At 54.6% G+C, this 22,014-nt stretch overlaps 2 long non-coding RNA genes across 2 annotated transcripts; one reads left to right on the plus strand and one right to left on the minus strand.

Moving 5' to 3' along the window:
• Positions 1-1,148: 1,148 nt before the first annotated feature.
• On the plus strand, positions 1,149-8,139 carry LOC149123401 (uncharacterized). Its single transcript, XR_016215893.1, has 3 exons — positions 1,149-1,402; positions 3,593-5,476; positions 6,464-8,139. It is a non-coding gene; the product is annotated as an uncharacterized LOC149123401 (long non-coding RNA).
• Positions 8,140-11,160: 3,021 nt separating this feature from the next.
• Positions 11,161-18,302, minus strand: LOC149123402 (uncharacterized). The gene is made up of 3 exons (XR_016215896.1): positions 18,070-18,302; positions 13,925-15,856; positions 11,161-12,937 (listed from the first exon to the last, which is right to left on the minus strand). It is a non-coding gene; the product is annotated as an uncharacterized LOC149123402 (long non-coding RNA).
• Positions 18,303-22,014: the final 3,712 nt, after the last annotated feature.

Below are 22,014 nucleotides of genomic sequence, written 5' to 3' on the forward strand. Positions count from 1 at the left end.
AAGCTGGGGCAGGTGATTGGGTGCCCAGAGCAGCTGCTGGGCGAACAGGTGGGAGAAAGGGATTGGTTGGGACTGCGGCAGAGGGCTCGTGCGGGAATACGTGTTACAGGTGCTCGTTCAGAACTATACCAAGAACAGGAGCCTTGAGGTTACAGGTTGCCTTACAGGCTACACAAATAGCAGAGTGCAAAACACGTCTTAGCAGGCTTAGCCATTGAGGTTTTTCCCCGCTTTGCTTTAAACTACAGTGTGTGCAGCTGAAGGTCTATGCAGGACTGTGGCTGGTCATGCTCTTTGAACATAAGCTGTAAAGCACCTTCTTGCAGAAGTGAACGCTGTTTGCATGGGGACATCCAGACTCCGCTTCCTGGCACTCAGGCGGCCGGACAAGTGAAGCTCGGGCCACACCAGGGCTTGCTGCTTCTTCCTGCTCCAAAACAGCAGGTGAATGGGGGGCAGCAGGCCTGCGCCTAGGGGGAACTCTCCGTAATCCTGGGTGCCCCAGGGAAGGGGGACATCCTGCCCCCTCAAAGCAGGCCCCCCAACATTGAGACTACACAGGAGGGATGGCTGGACTCGACTCAGAGCCCCTGCACCCTGACACGCTCACCCCCAGTCCGAGACCCAGCATACAGGGCCTCTGTGCCACACTGGACTTCTGGGAGCAGGAAGGGATGGGAATGGGTGAGGCTTATTCTGGCACTTCCCAGAGCTCCCCGGGGCTTCCTTGGGGGAACTGGCTGCTCACACCTTTGGGGTCTAAGACATTTTTGAGAGCTGGATAGGCACTCTGCCTCCAAAACACACAATGAATGAAAAGTCAGGGACTTAGTGTTCTCTTTGAAGCTCATCAGTGCACCCACATCAGGAAGCTTCTGGAGACAGCTGTGACTGAAGACTGCAGTCCCTCGCAAAGGAGGCTGGGTGGTCCCTGAGCCCAGAGGGACTCTGGGGGTGAAGCCACCACCATGCAGTATCCCTTCTCTTCTGCCTCTGGCATCCCCAGCTCTGTACCTTGGGCAGGTAACTGCTGACTGGCTAACTAGTCATTCGATTGGTCAGCTGGCCAGGCTGCTCAGCCAATCAGAACCACTGGCAGTTGGTTCCATGGAGACAGAATCAGTTAAACTGACAAAGCCCCCAGCAGACAGGGCAGGGTCTCTGTGAGTCAGGACTGTTTGTAGGTCTGGGGTCAGCAGGACCCTCACTGATGTGTTGAGATTGGTCAGTCGGGGGGCAGTTGGTGGTGGCGGGGAGTGAGCAATTGTCAGCAGGGTCAGGCTACCAGGGACAAAGTGTGAGCCTGCCCAGGGTCCTGGAGGTGGACAGACACGTTCGAGGCTGCTCGCAGGACGACAGAGGAACCTCCGTGGATAGGGACAGGCCCCATCAAGGCTGCACGGTAGGCTCCAGGCAGGATGGGCCCTCCACAGCAGGCTGTGTCCCAGGGCTGGGCCTCCTGAGTGTGACTGCCCCCTGTGGGGCAGACTGGGGCGGGGCAGGGATGAGAAGAGGCAGGGGGAGGCGCTCAGGGCACAGGGCAGCTCCTGGGATCAGAGCTGTCAGGAGGGGAGAGGGCCATGAGGGTGTTGCCCACAGAGGCTGATGGTGGGGATCGCAGTCTGAACCCTGACTTGGGTTGGGCCTGATTCCTTCCGGTGGTGCGGGTGATGGTGCCTTGAGGGCCCTCGCCCTGCTGTCCCCCAGGATGGGCCCTGGGCAGAGTGGGCTGCAAGGACGACAGCACACACGGGGCACATCAAGCTCTCCCTTAGCACAAGGCCACCCCGGGCCAGGGAGGCCACCTCTGCTGCCTCTGCTTCCCCACCTGAAACCCCAGGACCGGCCCCGCCCACCCGGGGCTCACAGGGACGCAGGGACAGCCCCTTTCTGAGCAGCCCAGCGTCATCCTCCTGATGGGGCAGCTCCTGGGGGAGTGGAAGCGCCCCCTCCTCCTGAGTCAGGGTTTCCTGGACGTGGGCTGGACGCCCAGAGGGCCTGATGCTTCCTCCCGTGGCCTCCGGGAGTCAGGGACCACTGATGTGCAGGCTGCACCTGGGCTGGCTTCTTGTCCCCCATCTGGGCTGTCAGGGAGAATCACCTCTGTTTGGGAGAGACCAGAGACACGTAATAGGAAAAACCCAGTTCTGTTGGTCCTTTCGAGTGGAAGCAAACCTGACTCAATGGGTGTTTGTGGTGGGAAACTCCTCCCTTCAGCGCCAGCGCCCTGGGATCAAGGTGAACGCTGGGTTAAACATAGGTGCCCGTGGACAGGGCTGAAGGGAAGTGAACACTCCGGCCTCGCTGTGCACGCTCAGCCTGTTGGCAAGTTCCGCCCACCACACAGCCGTGCAATTGATCCATGGTTAAGATGGGACCTGGAGGATCTCGCCCTGCCCTGGAGACGGCTCCACGTGGAAGGCAAGGCCACGCGGCATTGGGAAATTGGCTCTGATTGACACCAGTTTCCCAGTGCATCAGCTTGGGGACCTTGGGCACTTAGGTCACTTCTCTGTGTTCCCCTATCCCGGAAGTCTTTGAAACAGGGCCGATGGCAAGCAGCACCTGCCACCTGGGAAGAGATGGAGAATTTAGAATTATTGCTCATACATGGGGCACGCCTGGTGTGCAGGCAGCTCCCATCACTGTGGGCAGGTGATGGGACGAACCCAAGCCAGCAGAATCCACTTAGCATGGCGGATGCATGCCGGTCAGGCTGACCTGGGAGCCATCCCTGGACATGGAGATGCTGGGCCCTGCCCTGTGGGCAGGGAGGTCCCACGTGACAGATGGGACAGCTGGGAGCCCCGGGACAGACAGTCTTCCCGGCAGGAAGCACCACAGGCACAGTGGGCACAGAACTCATGGGCCTGCAGAGGAGTTCCAGTTACTATTGAACCAGGAGAGGAAAAAATGAACTCACACGTGAAAGAAGATGATTCCAAATAGAACATGAATAGACTCATCTTACACCAATCACATGCTAACTATTGGTTTTGGGTGAAAGGCCACACCCAGGCAAGTGTGCCCTTTCTCCAGGGGTCCGGCTGCAGCCCTGGTGCTGGTACCCATGTCTGGGATCAGCCACTGAGAACAGGTCGGTGGGCTCTGCTGTGGGGTCCTCAGCTGCAGCTCAGAACCCTGGGGTAGATGCCCAGAAGGTCACGGCCGCTTCCTCGGGCGGTGAGGGCTACAATGCTGCAAGTTCAGCGTGCACAGAGACCAGGCTCCCTGAGGGGACCCAGTGCTGGTGCACTCCCCATCAATTCCCTCTCAGAGACCCGCAGGGGGTAGAGGAGCCAGCAGTGATGGGAGGGGCACGGGAGAATGCGGGAAGAGCCCAAGAATCATCCCAGAGAAGACCAGGCCCCCAGGAGTGCACAGAGGGACAGGAGAGACCCGGGAGAGGCAGCACAGGGACGCCCCTGTGGAAAGGGGACCCACACCCACCGCTGTCAGACACTGTGTACATCTTAGACCAGAGAGGCCGCCCAGCACCGAGCCTGGGGCCGGCCGAGCTGAGCCCTGCCAGGGTCCCCTGCTCCTGTGGGTGCTTCCCGGCAGGTGACGCCCTGTTCCTCTTCTCCCGCAGCCATCGGCCATGGCCGCCCTGCTTCGCCCACGCGCTCAGCTGCCACCTCCTCCAGCCAGGCTGGCACCCTCTCCAACACCTCTCCACCCAGCAGGACCAGGACACAGATCCAGATGTGCAACGGCCAAAGAGGGGCTGGGGCGCGGGCGAAGCCACATGCAGCCCAGTGGCACCTGTGCTGAGAGTCTGCAGAGGTGACAGCATGGAGGACACCTCGCTCCGTCAGGGCCTGGACAGCCACCCCACAGATGAGCCTTTCTCCAGTGAAAACACCCGGATTGGCAACTCCAGGTGGCCCAGGACGGGCAGCCTCCCTCCCAGCCCACTGGGGCTTGGCAAGCAGTGTAGACACCAGGAGTGATGGCCTTGACTTTCTGTTCCCAGGGGACCACAGTCACACACACACACACACACACACACACACACAAAATGATACTTTTGTTAACCTGTTGGTTGCCTTTTCTGTTCTATTTTTTTTAAATGATTTATTTGACACAGAGGTTTTAAATCGGCTGGTCCATGCAACAGATGGACCCAATGGCCAGGGCTGGGTCTGGCCAAAGCCAGGAGCCGGACTCCATCTGGATCTCCAACATGAGTGTCAGGGACCTGCCAGCCCGGGTCATGTGCTGCTGCCTTTCAGGGGCATTAGCAGGGAGCTGGAAGGATACGGAGGGGCCAGGACTCTAACCAGCACTCCTATGGGATGCTGGTATCAGAGGCGGAGGCTTAACTGCTGCACCACAGGGCTGTCCACTGTCACTGGAGTTTTTAAAAGAATCCTCATCTGTGTGTAAAATTCAATCTAAGAAAAAAAGTCCTTGTGCTCCTGGGACCACGTGACCCTCGAGTCAAAGCCTGATCTGGGAGGGGACCCTGCCCTCGGGGCTGATTCTGTGCCCCCTCCCCCGCCCCTGGCGCTCAGCGGTTCTGCAGCCATCGGGTGGCCAGACCCACAGAGGGACTGTCAGAGACACCCATCCAAGTGACTGGACCACAGGTGACTTTGCCTGGGACACTGGCAACGGCCTCAGAGCCTGCAGAGAGGAGGAGAGGCAGTGCTGGCTGTGCACCTGCACATGCCTGCTGCCTGCCCTGCCCGTCCTTAGCCTCTCCTTGGGAATAGAAAATGAGGCAGAGATGACAAGAAAATGGAAAAGGGCCTGGACCCGGGCACCGGGAATTCAAGGGACCCTGCCCTCCTCCTGCGGATTCTCAGGTGTGGAGATGCTGGTAGGGCTCAGGGAGCTGGGGAGGGGTCTGCACAGTGCCTGTGGGCCACACCCTCTTCCCAGGCTGCTCCTGTGTTCTTGTATGTCAGGTCAGTCTCAGCCCTGAGGGAGGCTTGGAATGCCTCTCACCTGGAGCTGCCTCTCACACAGCACTGCCTCTCCCACCTGTGCTGCCTCCCACCTGTGCTGCCTCTCATCCAGAGCTGCCTCCCATCCCGAGCTGCCTCTCACCCTGGACTGCCCCTCACTTGGAGCTGCCCCTCTCCGGCACTGCCTCTCACCTGGGCAGGACAGGACATGGCAGACACCTGGACGGAACTGGCGCCCTCCAGTTTGCTACGGAAACTTCTGCCCAGCGCTCTCCCCACTGCGGCAGCCTGCTCTTATTGCCCTCATCCTGACTCTGGGAGAACAGGGACGTGGACACGGCCCCTGCAGGACTTAGCGCTCTCACCTGGGAGCCTCCCTCCCTGAGTGGGGAGGTGAGCCGAGGTGAGAGCAGGCAGGGGCTTTGAGAAGAAGTCACAGGAGCCAGGAGTCGCCAGCGAGGGGAGCGCTGTGCCTGTGCGCACAGCCAGTCGGGCCGCCTGCCTGCTGTGAGATCTCGGCAGCATCCTGGAGGGCTCTGTGCCTTCGTTCTCTCTGCTTGATGGTGAGCATGGGGGCACCTGCTCCACGGGTGGGCTGGGGGCGCCCACGGAGCCCTGTGCCACAGAACCTGTGCCGTAGAACCGGGCAGGTGCTCTGGCTGGGAGTGAGAGCCGCCGTTGGTGTGGTTTCTCGGTTGTGATTTCATCATGGGCAGCAAAAATGAACAGATGTGATTTGAGGAGAGGAAGACTCATCTCCGAACCCAAGTTCAGCGCTGAGCCTGTCCATTACAAAGGAAGTGTTTATGGTGGTGACCGCAGTCGTGGTATTTTCGTGGCCGATGAGTGGTTAAAGCCACTGAAGTTGGGTTTGAGGCTCGCTCTCTGGAAGGTTTTGGGGACCAGACTATGCTGGAAATGGTATCACACGCTTGGGTCTTTGTCATATTTCCTGTGCTGGGCAGTGCCTCTGAGGCCAGTCCTCTTTAATTCCAGTAGTCTTTTTGGGCTCCGTTGCTGCCTCCCAGGGTCGTGCCTGCCCTGGCGGCCCCGGCTGCTCTCGGCCTGTCCTCCTGTTCAGGACCCTGCTTCTTTGGATGAGCCGGACCAGTGTTTCCCAAAAGGCTCTTGCTGGGTTATTTCCTAAAAAGTATCCTAGAATATTCCTACACATCCTTGGAGTTTTGCAGTGATGTTGTTGAACTTCACTCCATTCATTCTTGACTGCCTTGATGTTGTCCCCTTGCCGATGATTTTTTGACCCAAAAGTAAACACTGTGTCGTTTGAGGCTCCCTTTAAACTGCCAGTCCTGGGGAACCTCCAGGCCTCAGGCAGTGTGGCCACCCCAGTCCAACTTTGTCCTGCCTTTCGTTTCTAGACTCAGAGGGAAGCCTTCCTCCTCTTTAGGTCCTGTGGGGTCACCCGAGCGGAAGCTCTCTCGGGCTCTAACCTCCAATGATGTGCTTCGATGTATTTTGATGATTTGAGCGCCTCAATGACTTACTCCCATTCCTTCCTTCTCGGTGTCTTCAATCACTGTGACCGTCAGCACAGCTCCACAGAGCGGCCCGGGGACCTCATCCTCTTCCTGTTGATCGTCCTGCCTTCCGCAGCTTTCCACGGAGGCACTGTCCTGCCAACTTCCTCTTCCCCGTGGGTTTTCATCCTCTTGAAGTAGTCACTCCTCCAGACCCTGGTCACCCAGCAATAGTTGCAAGACTTCACGTACATTCTGCAGAGCCGCCTCGCTGCACCTAAGCCACTTTTCTGCCTGGCCTGGGGGCCTGGCCACCAAGATCTTCGTGCTCTCTCGGGCACTGCCTGGCCAACAGCCGGCCCTGCTCTGCTTGGATCAGGGAGACCTTTGCACTCATCCTTCCCCTTGTGACTCGCAATGGACGTTTCACTGAGCTGCTGCACAAACATCTGGAATGTTCTCAGACTTTTCTCCCCTCTGATCTGCCTCTCTCCATCGGCCTGCCTGTTTTTCTCTGCAGACAAGGAAATGTCCCACACTCCAGAGCTTCTAAAAAAATAAAATAAAAAAGGAATTGGACTCCACGAGGGTGGTCATCTGGAGACCACTGAGAGGAGTGGAAGCCCTTGGATCTGGGGCTTGGCCACACAGCTGCCTCCCGGGGGCTCCCCGGTGTCCAGGACTCCCCGTGAGCCGTGGCTAGGAAGGCGCCCAAGCAGAGCTGTCAGAGCTGCCACTTCCAAGGTGCTGCCCCGGGCTCCTGGCCTGAGGTTTCCATGGTGATGGTAACTAAGCAGGCACCCCTGCGGCCTGTCTCCTCTCAACCCGTTCCGTGCTAGATGTCCAAATGCGACAGACAGATCCCAGGGCAAGTGGGGCCCGAAGGTGAGGGCTCCGGACTCTTAGAGAGGAGGCACAGGAGTCACACAGGGCCCGGGCCTCTGGGACCTTGCCGTCAGGGGTCCACCCCTGGGAGCTGGCTCAGTGCCTGGGGAAAGGGGTGCAAGTCCACACTGGGGAACAGGGGTGCAGTGTGATCTGGAGAATGCTGGTGTTCATGCGGCCCCTCAGGGAGGAGGGGATAGGGTGCTGGAAGCTTCTCTGTGAACAAGGCAGACACCCAGATGACTGTGGGCTCTCCCCAGCACTGGGGGTGTTTGAGCAGAGGCCCAGCCCTGCTGCAGGGGGACTTAGGAATTTTTAATAAATTTTGTTTTCTTCTTTTACAGTTAGTATCTCTCTTTTAAGAGATTCACATGGGTAGGTGCCAGTACTGCGTATGTTATTGTGTAATTACATGTAATTATCGTATAATTAATTTAACTGCAATGAAACATTTCTTAATAATGAGATGTATGTAACAATGTACAGAGGGTACTGTTAAATCCCAATGTACGTACTTGGTAGCTTCAGAAAGATAGCACTGTAATTTACTCTGTGGTCTTTTGTGTGTCCCTCAGTATTCACATCCCTCCCCTTACCTCTTGGGTAGCTACTATCCTGAAAATAATGTTATCACTTACTGCCTTGTCTTTATAGTTTTGTGAAAATTTTGTGGGCAAAAAAAAAAATCCATTTATCAGTTTTACATATCCTTGAGCCTAGTACCTGTAAATATACTTTGTAGTCAGATACTGGCCAGTGTCGTCCTATAACTCTCTCCAAAGCTCAGTAATATAGAACAGGAAGCAGCTCCTCCTCATTCATGTGCTTATAGTTGATTTGGTTGGGTCAGCCTGGGTCAGCTGGTTGGTGGTTGGGATCCAAGTCTGCTCTAGGTAGTACCCATTCTCCTAGGACCAGTGGTTTCCTGAGGCAGTCTCTTCACAAAGCAAAAGCCAGGAGCACATGAGAGCAGGCCCAGCCACCAAGTGTATTCTAAGCGTTGGCTTGTGCCAGGCCCACCAGCACCCCCGTGGCTTGGAATTGCAAGGTAGAGATTTCACCTCTGCCTGCCATGAGGATTTGAGAAAGGTGTGGATATGGAACAACACAGGTGGGTCACAAATGGGGGTTGTAATTCAGTCTACCACAATATCACGAAGCAATCTGTTCAATGATTTCTTCTAAATGTATTTTGTTCATTTGAACTCGTGCATCGTATTCCAGTGTAATGACTGGAATTTATTTTCCCATACTTCTTTCCGTGGATAACGGAGTTTTGCCAATATAATGCTGCTTTGAACAAACTTGCGTGTGTCACCTGGAGCAGCTGTGTGAGAATTGCTCAAGATTAAATTACTGTAGAGCAAAATTATCCAAAACTTGGAAATAAAGCGAAAAGTTCACCACGAAGTCTTTAAATGGCATTTAAAGAGCACCTTCATTAAGCCTTCTGAGAATCATCTCTCTCAAGGATATAACTTTGTCGACTTTTTAATGACTAAAATTAAGCTCTATAAAGTCTTTTTTTTCCTTAGTAGTTCTTTATGAAAGTTTTTTATGAAAAATCTCTACAATGAAAATTGCAAGGCATTAAAGAGAAGACACTAAAAAATGGGAAAATCTTCCACGTTCAGAATCGGAAGAATTAATATCTTCAAAATGTCCACATTACCCAAAATAATTTACAGATTCTGTGCAGTCCCATCATCTGACATTCTTCTCAGATTTTTTTTTTTTTTCATGTTGAACATGACCTCCTTTCTTCTGGAAATTACATCCAAAGATTTACTCGGTGCATTTGAGCTAATAGGTGGAAGGACTCTTGGAACCTTAATGTTTTCGCTCAAGGAGCCTCTCTGTGCAGGCCAGCCGCACCAGTTGAACTCGAACCCATCAACAAAGACAGGAGAAGTTTTACAGAAGTCCAAAAAGAGGACAGACGAGATGGGGGAGGCAGGAGGGTGGACAGCACGAGGCCCTAGCTGGCGAGGAGCGGCTGCTGAGCCTTCGCAGGGGGCCGGGACGGGATCGTGGGGTCCCAGTCTGAGCTGGTCCCCCTTGCCCTCGCCCCAAGGCGAGCACAGATAGTATGGTAGGCGAGCGGAACCCGGGGAACCACGGGAGGCCGCGCTAAGCAGGGCTGAGGAGGCCGAGCCGAGAAGAGGGGTCGGAGTCCTGGTCACAAGAGAGATGAGAAGGAAGGCGATGGTGGTGGGAGCGGAGTCGGGCCAGTCTCTCTTGGCTGGGCTCAGGTCTCCCTCAAGTCCGCTTGGCTGGGGAGGAGGGGTCACAATGGAATCTTCGTGACGTCACTGAACCCCACCTGCACTCCTCCCAGTGAGCCCCTCCTCCCCAGCTGACTGAACTGCGCAGGGACACTCCCGTGTGACGGGAAGACAGGGGGAGACTGAGCAAGACGCGGGGAGCCGTCCGCCCTGGATGCCCGGGTCCCCCGCGGGGCTGCCGAGAGGCACCGGGGCCAGGAGCCATGGCTGAGAAAGGCCCCCAGGGACCACCCCAGCACCGGCACCAGGAACACACAGAAAGCCCGAGAAGACCTGGCTGGAGGGGATGTCCCAAAGGGACCAGGTGAGTGGGGCCTGAGCCTCCTGGATGTGGGGTTCAGGCGCTGGGTAAGGGGCAAGAAAGATGTTTTCCATTTGTTAAAAATTCACTATTAATTTGAGAGGTGGTCCATTTGCTGGTTATTCCCCCCAAAACCCACCACAGCCAGGGCTGGGCCAAAATCCAGGAGCCAGAAATTCAATCCAGGTCTCCCATGTGGGTGGCTGGGAGGCAAGTTCTTGGGCCATCACCCACTGCCTCCCAGGGTGAGCATTAGCGGGAAGCTGGGTCTGCAGGAGGAGGTGGGACTTGAACTCAGGCGTCCCCATGTGGCTTAACCTGCCACACCACGACACCCGCCCTCCCATTTACATGTAAGTTATCCATCCGCATGGAACAAACGGATGAACTAACTCGAGAGGACTCTCGAAGGCCTTGGGCAAGGAGGGGGGTGGTGTGCCCTGAGTGGTCTGGGGGGTTCCAGAGGCAGAAGGGACAAGAGGGGATCAAAAGCCTCTTCCATCCCCCGGTCCCCCAGGCCACCCGGAATGTTAGCTGTGACTGTGCCTGTCACAGTAGCCCGCGCTGACGCATTCCAACACAGAGCAGCCCCACAGCGCAGTTTTGTGACAGTGACTTTGGCTGGGTCACATGACCTGCTCAGGTCACTGGGAATAGCAGACACCACATGGTGGCCAAGATGTGCTTGCACGTTTCGTCTTGTTCTCAAGTGCTTGGGCCCCTGCCACCCAAGTGGGAGACCCGGATGTCTCTCCCCCTCTCCCCGTAACTCTGTCTTTCAAATAGATGAATAAATCTAGAAAAAAATGGCCTTTTAAAAAGTATTCAGAATATTTTATTTTTCTTAGAATATTTAAAGCCGACACAGATCATCTACTTGACTTCAAAATTGTAACTATGCGAGTTACACCATCTCCAGCAGTTCTTTCCCGAGGACACATTTGCACGATTCTTCAAAACAGCACTGTTGTCCTTAGCAAAATCTAGGAACCGCTCAAGTGTTTGCTAGGAGCGGCCCTTGCAGTACAGTACCGAAGGAGACCACAGCAGACTATGGCACCTTCTCCTAAGATGGCTTCCTATGCAGCACTGCTGAGTGACAGCTACAGATCCTAGGACGCAGTGGCTCAAGGACAGGCAAGATTACTGGATGGTGGACGTGCACCACGAAATGTGGTAAAGCTATGAAGGAAAGCAGGTGTCCAGTAGCACAAGGTTCAGGTAACGGTTATCCTAAGCCGGGGGGGAATGTTTGGGGATGCACACACATACACACACAGAAGCCCTCAAGGACAGTCAGTGCTTGTGGACATATTGCTCTTTGTTTTACTAGGATTCATTATAGCTAATGTATATATGCAGAATACCTCATGTATACTGTACATCTCATTTTTTTTCAGATGGGTAAAAAAAGCCACACCCAAATTCTCGACATACAATAAAGTATATTAAGGGCTTGGCACGCATCTCCCGCAAAAACTTAATACAGGTAAACTAAACTCCCTCAAATGATCAGTCACCGAGGAAAGCTGAGCCCCTGACCCAATCAAAGATGCACCTAGAAAGAACACAGGAAAAGGAAAAATAAAATCAAGTGGCTAAAATCCACTCATTTAAAAAGAAAACCATTCTAAAACAAGGCCTATGAAAACTATGAGCAAATCTTTTCAATTAGCTGTTAACAAAAACTTCGTGAAGCAGTCACTTCTAAAAGCAGGAAGCAGAAGTACATTACGAATGACTGGGTGAGAAGTATCAGGGGTCAACAATGAGAGACCAAGAGAGCAACAGATTATGAAAACCACAAAGCACATCCCTTTTGTCTGCGGACAGACAGGAAGACAATAAAGAGAAATCCCTCGCTCTGAGCCCTGTGTGAACGCACAGTGGTGTTTTTTAACAAATCACAAAGCCCACCTTATCCTAACCCGTCCTGGTGCTTAGGTACCTTGGGCACCATTCCTGCAGCAGGGCTGGGCCTCTGCTCAAACACCCCCAGTGCTGGGGAGAGCCCACAGTCATCTGGGTGTCTGCCTTGTTCACAGAGAAGCTTCCAGCACCCTACCCCACCCCGCCCCGCCCCCGGGGGCCACATGAACACCAGCATTCTCCAGATCACACTGCACTCCTGTTCCCCAGTGTGGACTTGCACCCCTTTCCCCAGGCACTGAGCCAGCTCCCAGGGGTGGACCCCTGACGGCAAAGTCCCAAAGGCCTGGGCCCTGTGTGACTCCTGTGCCTCCTCTCTAAGAGTCCGGAGCCCTCACCTTCAGGCCCCACTTGCCCTGGGATCTGTCTGTCGCATTTGGACATCTAGCACGGAACCGGTTGAGAGGAGACAGGCCACAGGGGCGCCTGCTTAGTTACCATCACCATGGAAACCTCAGGCCAGGAGCCCGGGGCAGCACCTTGGAAGTGGCAGCTCTGACAGCTCTGCTCGGGCGCCTTCCTAGCCACGGCTCACGGGGAGTCTTGGACACCGGGGAGCCCCCGGGAGGCAGCTGTGTGGCCTAGCCCCAGATCCAAGGGCTTCCTCCCCTCTCAGTGGTCTCCAGATGACCACCCTCGTGGAGTCCAATTCCTTTTTTTTTTTTTTAGAAGCTCTGGAGTGTGGGACATTTCCTTGTCTGCAGAGAAAAACAGGCAGGCCGATGGAGAGAGGCAGATCAGAGGGGAGAAAAGTCTGAGAACATTCCAGATGTTTGTGCAGCAGCTCAGTGAAACGTCCATTGCGAGTCACAAGGGGAAGGATGAGTGCAAAGGTCTCCCTGATCCAAGCAGAGCAGGGCCGGCTGTTGGCCAGGCAGTGCCCGAGAGAGCACGAAGATCTTGGTGGCCAGGCCCCCAGGCCAGGCAGAAAAGTGGCTTAGGTGCAGAGAGGCTGCTCTGCAGAATGTACGTGAAGTCTTGCAACTATTGCTGGGTGACCAGGGTCTGGAGGAGTGACTACTTCAAGAGGATGAAAACCCACGGGGAAGAGGAAGTTGGCAGGACAGTGCCTCCGTGGAAAGCTGCGGAAGGCAGGACGATCAACAGGAAGAGGATGAGGTCCCCGGGCCGCTCTGTGGAGCTGTGCTGACGGTCACAGTGATTGAAGACACCGAGAAGGAAGGAATGGGAGTAAGTCATTGAGGCGCTCAAATCATCAAAATACATCGAAGCACATCATTGGAGGTTAGAGCCCGAGAGAGCTTCCGCTCGGGTGACCCCACAGGACCTAAAGAGGAGGAAGGCTTCCCTCTGAGTCTAGAAACGAAAGGCAGGACAAAGTTGGACTGGGGTGGCCACACTGCCTGAGGCCTGGAGGTTCCCCAGGACTGGCAGTTTAAAGGGAGCCTCAAATGACACAGTGTTTACTTTTGGGTCAAAAAATCATCGGCAAGGGGACAACATCAAGGCAGTCAAGAATGAATGGAGTGAAGTTCAACAACATCACTGCAAAACTCCAAGGATGTGTAGGAATATTCTAGGATACTTTTTAGGAAATAACCCAGCAAGAGCCTTTTGGGAAACACTGGTCCGGCTCATCCAAAGAAGCAGGGTCCTGAACAGGAGGACAGGCCGAGAGCAGCCGGGGCCGCCAGGGCAGGCACGACCCTGGGAGGCGGCAACGGAGCCCAAAAAGACAACTGGAATTAAAGAGGACTGGCCTCAGAGGCACTGCCCAGCACAGGAAATATGACAAAGACCCAAGCGTGTGATACCATTTCCAGCATAGTCTGGTCCCCAAAACCTTCCAGAGAGCGAGCCTCAAACCCAACTTCAGTGGCTTTAACCACTCATCGGCCACGAAAATACCACGACTGCGGTCACCACCATAAACACTTCCTTAGTAATGGACGGGCTCAGCGCTGAACTTGGGTTCGGAGATGAGTCTTCCTCTCCTCAAATCACATCTGTTCATTTTTGCTGCCCATGACGAAATCACAACGGAGAAACCACACCAACGGCGGCTCTCACTCCCAGCCAGAGCACCTGCCCGGTTCTACGGCACAGGTTCTGTGGCACAGGGCTCCGTGGGCGCCCCCAGCCCACCCGTGGAGCAGGTGCCCCCATGCTCACCATCAAGCAGAGAGAACGAAGGCACAGAGCCCTCCAGGATGCTGCCGAGATCTCACAGCAGGCAGGCGGCCCGACTGGCTGTGCGCACAGGCACAGCGCTCCCCTCGCTGGCGACTCCTGGCTCCTGTGACTTCTTCTCAAAGCCCCTGCCTGCTCTCACCTCGGCTCACCTCCCCACTCAGGGAGGGAGGCTCCCAGGTGAGAGCGCTAAGGACTGCAGGGGCCGTGTCCACGTCCCTGTTCTCCCAGAGTCAGGATGAGGGCAATAAGAGCAGGCTGCCGCAGTGGGGAGAGCGCTGGGCAGAAGTTTCCGTAGAAAACTGGAGGGCGCCAGTTCCGTTCAGGTGTCTGCCATGTCCTGTCCTGCCCAGGTGAGAGGCAGTGCCGGAGAGGGGCAGCTCCAAGTGAGGGGCAGTCCAGGGTGAGAGGCAGCTCGGGATGGGAGGCAGCTCTGGATGAGAGGCAGCACGGGTGGGAGGCAGCACAGGTGAGAGAGGCAGTGCTATGTGAGAGGCAGCTCCAGGTGAGAGGCAGCACAGGTGGGAGGCAGCTCTGGATGAGAGGCAGCACAGGTGAGAGGCAGCACAGGTGGGAGGCAGCACAGGTGAGAGGCAGCTCCAGGTGAGAGGCATTCCAAGCCTCCCTCAGGGCAGGTGCGTGGCCCACAGGGGCTGTGCAGACCCCTCCCCAGCTCCCTGAGCCCTACCAGCATCTCCACACCTGAGAATCCGCAGGAGGAGGGCAGGGTCCCTTGACTTCCCGGTGCCCGGGTCAAGGCCCTTTTCCATTTTCTTGTCATCTCTGCCTCATTTTCTATTCCCAAGGAGAGGCTAAGGACGGGCAGGGCAGGCAGCAGGCGTGTGCAGGTGCACGGCCAGCACTGCCTCTCCTCCTCTCTGCAGGCTCCGAGGCCGTTGCCAGTGTCCCAGGCAAAGTCACCTGTGGTCCAGTCACTTGGATGGGTGTCTCTGACAGTCCCTCTGTGGGTCTGGCCACCCGATGGCTGCAGAACCGCTGAGCGCCAGGGGAGGGGAGGGGGCACAGAATCAGCCCCGAGGGCAGGGTCCCCTCCAGATCAGGCTTTGACTCGAGGGTCACGTGGTCCCAGGAGCACAAGGACTTTTTTTCTTAGATTGTATTTTACACACAGATAAGGATTCTTTTAAAAACTCCAGTGACAGTGGACAGCCCTGTGGTGCAGCAGTTAAGCCTCCGCCTCTGATACCAGCATCCCATAGGAGTGCTGGTTAGAGTCCCGGCCCCTCCGTGTCCTTCCAGCTCCCTGCTAATGCCCCTGAAAGGCAGCAGCACATGACCCGGGCTGGCAGGTCCCTGACACTCATGTTGGAGATCCAGATGGAGTCTGGCTCCTGGCTTTGGCCGGACCCAGCACTGGCCATTGGGTCCATTTGTTGCATGGACCAGCCGATTTAAAACCTCTGTGTCAAATAAATCTTTTGTAAAAATAGAATGGAAAAGGCAACCAACAGGTTAACAAAAGTATCATTTTGTGTGTGTGTGTGTGTGTGTGTGTGTGTGTGACTGTGGTCCCCTGGGAACAGAAAGTCAAGGCCATCACTCCTGGTGTCTACACTGCTTGCTGAGCCCCAGTAGGCTGGGAGGGAAGCTGCCCGTCTTGGGCCACCTAGAGTTGACAAGCCGGGTGTTTTCACTGGAGAAAGGCTCATCCGTGGCATGGCTGTCCAGGCCCTGATGGAGGTGTCCTCCATCCTGTCACCTCTGCAGACTCTCAGCTCAGGTGCCGCTGGGCTGCATGTGGCTTCGCCCGCGCCCCAGCCCCTCTTTGGCCGTTGCACATCTGGATCTGTGTCCTGGTCCTGCTGGGTGGAGAGGTGTTGGAGAGGGTGCCAGCCTGGCTGGAGGAGGTGGCAGCTGAGCGGGTGGGCGAAGCAGGGCGGCCATGGCCGATGGCTGCGGGAGAAGAGGAACAGGGCGTCACCTGCCAGGAAGCACCCACAGGAGCAGGGCACCCTGGCAGGGCTCAGCTCGGCCGGCCCCAGGCTCGGTGCTGGGCGGCCTCTCTGGTCTAAGATGCACACAGTGTCTGACGGCGGTGGGTGTGGGTCCCCTATCCACAGGGGCGTCCCTGTCCTGCCTCTCCCGGGTCTCTCCTGTCCCTGTGTGCGCTCCTGGGAGCCTGGTCTTCTCTGGGATGATTCTTGGGCTCTTCCCGCCCTCTCCCGTGCCCCTCCCATCACTGCTGGCTCCTCTGCCCTCTGCGGGTCTCTGAGAGGGAATTGATGGGGAGCACACCAGCACCGGGTCCCTTCAGGGAGCCTGGCGTCTGTGCAGGACTTCCTGGTATGTGTCTCTGCACAATGAACTTGCAGCATTGTAGCCCTCACCGCCCAAGGAAATAGCCGTGACCTTCTGGGCATCTACCCCGGGGTGCTGAGCTGCAGCCGAGGACCCCGCAGCAGAGCCCACCGACCTGTTCTCAGTGGCTGATCCCAGACATGGGTACCAGCACCAGGGCTGCAGCCGGACCCCTGGAGACAGGGCACACTTGCCTGGGTGTGGCCTTTCACCCAAAACCAATAGTTAGCATGTGATTGGTGTAAGATGAGTCTATCCATGTTCTATTTGGAGTCATCTTCTTTCACGGGTGAGTTCATCTCTCCTCTCCTGGTTCAATAGTAACTGGAACTCTTCTGCAGGCCCACGAGTTCTGTGCCCGCCGTGCCTGTGGTGCTTCCTGCCAGGAAGACTGTCTGTCCCCGGGCTCCCAGCTGTCCCATCTGTCATGTGGGACCTCCCTGCCCACAGGGCAGGGCCCAGCATCTCCATGTCCAGGGATGGCTCCCAGGTCAGCCTGACCGGCAGGCATCCGCCATGCTAAGTGGATTCTGCTGGCTTGGGTTCGTCCCGTCACCTGCCCACAGTGATGGGAGCTGCCTGCACACCAGGCGTGCCCCATGTATGAGCAATAATTCTAAATTCTCCATCTCTTCCCAGGCAGCAGGTGCTGCTTGCCATCGGCCCTGTTTCAAAGACTTCCGGGATAGGGGAACACAGAGAAGTGACCTAAGTGCCCAAGGTCCCCAAGCTGATGCACTGGGAAACTGGTGTCAATCAGAGCCAATTTCCCAATACCACGTGGCCTTGCCTTCCTCGTGGAGCCGTCTCCAGGGCAGGGCGAGATCCTCCAGGTCCCATCTTAACCATGGATCCATTACACGGCTGTGTGGTGGGTGGAACTTGCCAACAGGCTGAGCGTGCACAGCGAGGCCGGAGTGTTCACTCCCCTTCAGCCCTGTCCACGGGCACCTATGCTTAACCCAGCGTTCACCTTGATCCCAGGGCGCTGGCGCTGAAGGGAGGAGTTTCCCACCACAAACACCCATTGAGTCAGGTTTGCTTCCACTCGAAAGGACCAACAGAACTGGGTTTTCCCTATTACGTGTCTCTGGTCTCCCAAACAGAGGTGATTCTCCCTGACAGCCCAGATGGGGGACAAGAAGCCAGCCCAGGTGCAGCCTGCACATCAGTGGTCCCTGACTCCCGGAGGCCACGGGAGGAAGCATCAGGGCCCTCTGGGCGTCCAGCCCACGTCCAGGAAACCCTGACTCAGGAGGAGGGGGCGCTTCCACTCCCCCAGGAGCTGCCCCATCAGGAGGATGACGCTGGGCTGCTCAGAAAGGGGCTGTCCCTGCGTCCCTGTGAGCCCTGGGTGGGCGGGGCCGGTCCTGGGGTTTCAGGTGAGGAAGCAGAGGCAGCAGAGGTGGCCTCCCTGGCCCGGGGTGGCCTTGTGCTAAGGGAGAGCTTGATGTGCCCCGTGTGTGCTGTCGTCCTTGCAGCCCACTCTGCCCAGGGCCCGTCCTGGGGGACAGCAGGGCGAGGGCCCTCGAGGCACCGTCACCCGCACCACCGGAAGGAATCAGGCCCAACCAAAGTCAGGGTTCAGACCGCGATCCCCACCATCAGCCTCGGTGGGCGACACCCTCATGGCCCCCTCCCCTCCTGACAGCTCTGATCCCAGGAGCTGCCCTGTGCCCTGAGCAACTCCCCCTGCCTCTTCTCATCCCTGCCCCGCCCCAGTCTGCCCCACAGGGGGCAGTCACACTCAGGAGGCCCAGCCCCAGGACACAGCCTGCTGTGGAGGGCCCATCCTGCCTGGAGCCTACCGTGCAGCCTTGATGGGGCCTGTCCCTATCCACCGAGGTTCCTCTGTCGTCCTGCGAGCAGCCTCGAATGTGTCTGTCCACCTGCAGGACCCTGGGCAGGCTCACACTTTGTCCCTGGTAGCCTGACCCTGCTGACCATTGCTCACTCCCCGCCACCACCAACTGCCCCCCGACTGACCAATCTCAACACATCAGTGAGGGTCCTGCTGACCCCAGACCTACAAACAGTCCTGACTCACAGAGACCCTGCCCTGTCTGCTGGGGGCTTTGTCAGTTTAACTGATTCTGTCTCCATGGAACCAACTGCCAGTGGTTCTGATTGGCTGAGCAGCCTCGCCAGCTGACCAATGGTATGACTAGTTAGCCAGTCAGCAGTTACCTGCCCAAGGTACAGAGCTGGGGATGCCAGAGGCAGAAGAGAGACTGAAGGTAGACACTTGGAGGCTTTGTTGCACTTTTCTTCTTTTAAAAAATGTTTAACAGGCCAGCGTCGCGGCTCAATAGGCTAATCCTCCGCCTGCGGCGCCAGCTCCACGGGTTCTAGTCCCAGTCAGGGTGCCGGATTCTGTCCCGGTTGCTCCTCTTCCAGTCCAGCTCTCTGCTGTGGCCCAGGAGTGCAGTGGAGGATGGCCCAAGTGCTTGGGTCCTGCACCTGCATGGGAGACCAGGAGAAGTACCTGGCTCCTGGCTAAGGATCAGTGCAGTGCTCTGGCCACAGCGGCTATTGGGGGATGAACCAACGGAAAAGGAAGACCTTTCTCTCTCTCTCACTGTCCACTCTGCCTATCAAAAAAAAAAAAAGTTTAACAGTTTCATCGGGATTTAATTCACATACCTTACAATACACCCATTTAAAATGTATGCTTAGGGCTGATGCAGTGGCACTCTGGGTAAGTGGCATCCCTGGTGCTCCACTTCCAATCCAGCTCCTTGCTGATGCACCTGGTAAGCAGCGGAAGATGGTCCAAGTACCAGAGCTCCTGCCACCCACGTGGGAGACCTGGATATAGTTCCTGGCTCTTGGCTCTAGTGTTATTGCCATTTGGAAAGTAAACCAATGGATGGAAGATCTGTCTCCTGCACTCTGACACTGGCTTTCCAGTCAATAAATCTTTTTAAAAAGCATGCTCTTAATATATTCTTGCATCGTACAATCACCCCCACAATTTAATGTTAGACTCACCCCACCTCAGGAGGGATAGTCTTCTGTGACCAGTTCAGCTCACTTAGTAGGCTTTCAAACTTTGTCCTTGCAGAATCATGTATCATAACTCCCTTCATGCTGAAAAAGATATCCCTGTGTATGCATACCACTATTATTTGTCCATCAGTTGATATACCATTGAGTGTGATTTTGGGGACAAGATGCGACTCTATTATTCACCTTTTGAGGAACAGCCAAACCATTTTTGTAAAGTGCTTGCACCAGCCATGTAGGGTGGTTGTATTTGTGCCCATCTTCAGCAACACTTGGTATTGTGTGTACTTTTTTTCTGTTTTATATATATATATATATTTGTACTTTATTATATTTTTAAAAATATAGCAGGTATAAAGTATTTCATTGTGCTGTTAATTTCCTTTTCCTAATGACTGATATGCTGAGCATCTCATGTACTTATTGGCCACTTGTTTTATCATCTTCGAAGGAATGTTCATGCAAATCCTGCGCTCATTGTTTAGGGAGGTTATTTGTCTTTTTATGGGGTTGTAACAATAGTTTATGTATTCTAGATACAAATCTCTTATCAGAAAAATAATTTACAAGTATTTTCCCTATTCTGCGGGTTTACTTTCTTGGTAGTACCTTTTGAAGCCATTTTTAAAATTTTTAAAAAATTGTTTTAAAGATTATTTTATTTGAAAGGCAGAGTTAGAGAGAGAGAGAAGGAGAGACAGAGATCTTCCATCCACTGGTTCACTCCCAAATGGCTGCAATGGCTGGGACTGGGCTGGGTCAAAGCCAGGAGCCAGGAACCCCATCCAGTTTGCCCACATGGGTGGCAGGAACCCAAGCGCTTGGGCCATGTGCTGCTGCTTTTCCAGGCACATTAGCAGGGAGCTGAGTTGGAAGTGGAGCCCCTGGGACTTGAACCACTGCTTATATAGGATATTGGCATTGCAAGCAGTTGCTGAACTCACCACGACACAATGCCAGCTCCTGAAGCCAACATCTTTATTTTTTTCTATTTCATTTTTTCTAGAAAATATTTAAACTTTGATAAAGTCCAGTTTATTTTTGCTTCATTCACTTTTACATTTAGTGTCATATCTAGGAAGTCATTGTCATAAGGACATATGGTTATATTTTCTTCAAATTTGATTCCAGCATTTAAATATCTGCTTTATTTTGAGTTAATGTTTGCAAAATGGTATGATGTAGGGGGGCTAACATTCTTTTACACGCAGCTGTATGGTTGAGAACCATTTGCTGAGAAGATGATCACTTCCCCCTTCAATTGTTTAGCCACCTTCCTCCAAAAGCAAATCGATGTAAACATGAGAGTTTACTTCTGTACTCCTGACTCGATTCCACTGATGGACACACTCATCCTAATGCCTGGAGCACACTACTTTGACCACCGCAGCTTTGATGTGTTTTCAAGTCAGAGACCACGCGTCCTCCATGGCTTTGTTCTCTCGCCCGAGATGGATTTGGCCGTTCTGGGTACCTTGACCTTCCACTTGGATATGGGGATCAGCTTGCCAACTTTGTAATGAAACTGGCTGGAGCCCTCCTATAGGTATTGAGTGGCACCTGCAGCTCAATGTGGGGACCTGCACGTGTCAGGATTCCCCAGAGAAACAGAACTAGTGTGTATAGACAGAGAGTTAGGATAGGGAATTGGTTCACCTGATTCCGGAGGCCGGGGAATGCAACACCTGCAGTGTGGGGTGGCAGGCTCAAGACCCAGGAAAGCTGACCTTCCCGTTCCGGTCCACACACCACTGGTAGAGACCCATGGGAGGCTGCAGGTGAGGTGTGAGGCTGCCTTCTGGGAAACACCCTGTGCTCAGGGAAGCTGGTCTCTGTTCTACTCAGGCCTTCACCCTGAGTGGAAGAAGACCACCCACACCACGGGAAGAAATCTGCTCTACACGAGACACAAGGCTTGAAATGTGTATCTCGGGGCCAGTGCTGTGGCTCAGCAGGTTAACGCCCTGGCCTGAAGTGCCGGCATCCCATATGGGTGCCGGTTCTAGTCCCGGCTGCTCCTCTTACCATTCAGCTCTCTGCTGTGTCCTGGGAAAGCAGTAGAAGATGGCCCAAGTCCTTGGGCTCTTGCACCTGCGTGGGAGACCTGGAAGAAGCTCCTGGCACCTGGCTTTGGATCAGCACAGCTCCGGCCGTTGTGGCCATCTGGGGAGTGAACCATCGGATGGAAGACCTCTCTCTCTCTCTCTCTGCCTCTCCTCTCTCTGTGTAACTCTGACTTTCGAATAAACAAATAAATCATTAAAAAGAAATGTGTATCTCCTCCCGAAGCACTCGCCCCAAGTAAGCATCACGGCAGTGTAGGTATCTTAGCATTGAGTCTTCTGGCCCGTGAACATGGGAAAGCTCTCCACATAGAGTTTCTTTCAACCAAGGGACATAACATTCCATTCTTTTATTTCAGCGTTGTTTTTTAACATTCAGAGTACAAGTCTTGCATTTAAGATTATTTCCACTACTTCATTCTCTGATGTTGTTAGCTTTCCTCATTCTTGTTTTATTCATTGCTACTACAAAGAAATATGATTGACTTTTGTATGTGGGTCTTGTATCCTGCAACCTAGCTTATCTGGTTTTCATAGTTTTTTTTTTTTTGTGTGTGTGTGTGTGTGTGTGTGAATTTCTTAGAGTTTTCTAGATCTAAAATCATGTGACCTTAAGTAGAAATCATCTTTCTTCCTTTTCATTCTGGATGCCTTTTTTTTTTCTTATGTAATTCCTGGCTAGAA

Source organism: Oryctolagus cuniculus, chromosome 11, assembly GCF_051225735.1.
Source record: "Oryctolagus cuniculus isolate XC-2025 breed Fujian yellow rabbit chromosome 11, ASM5122573v1, whole genome shotgun sequence".
Taxonomy (NCBI): Eukaryota; Metazoa; Chordata; class Mammalia; order Lagomorpha; family Leporidae; genus Oryctolagus; species Oryctolagus cuniculus.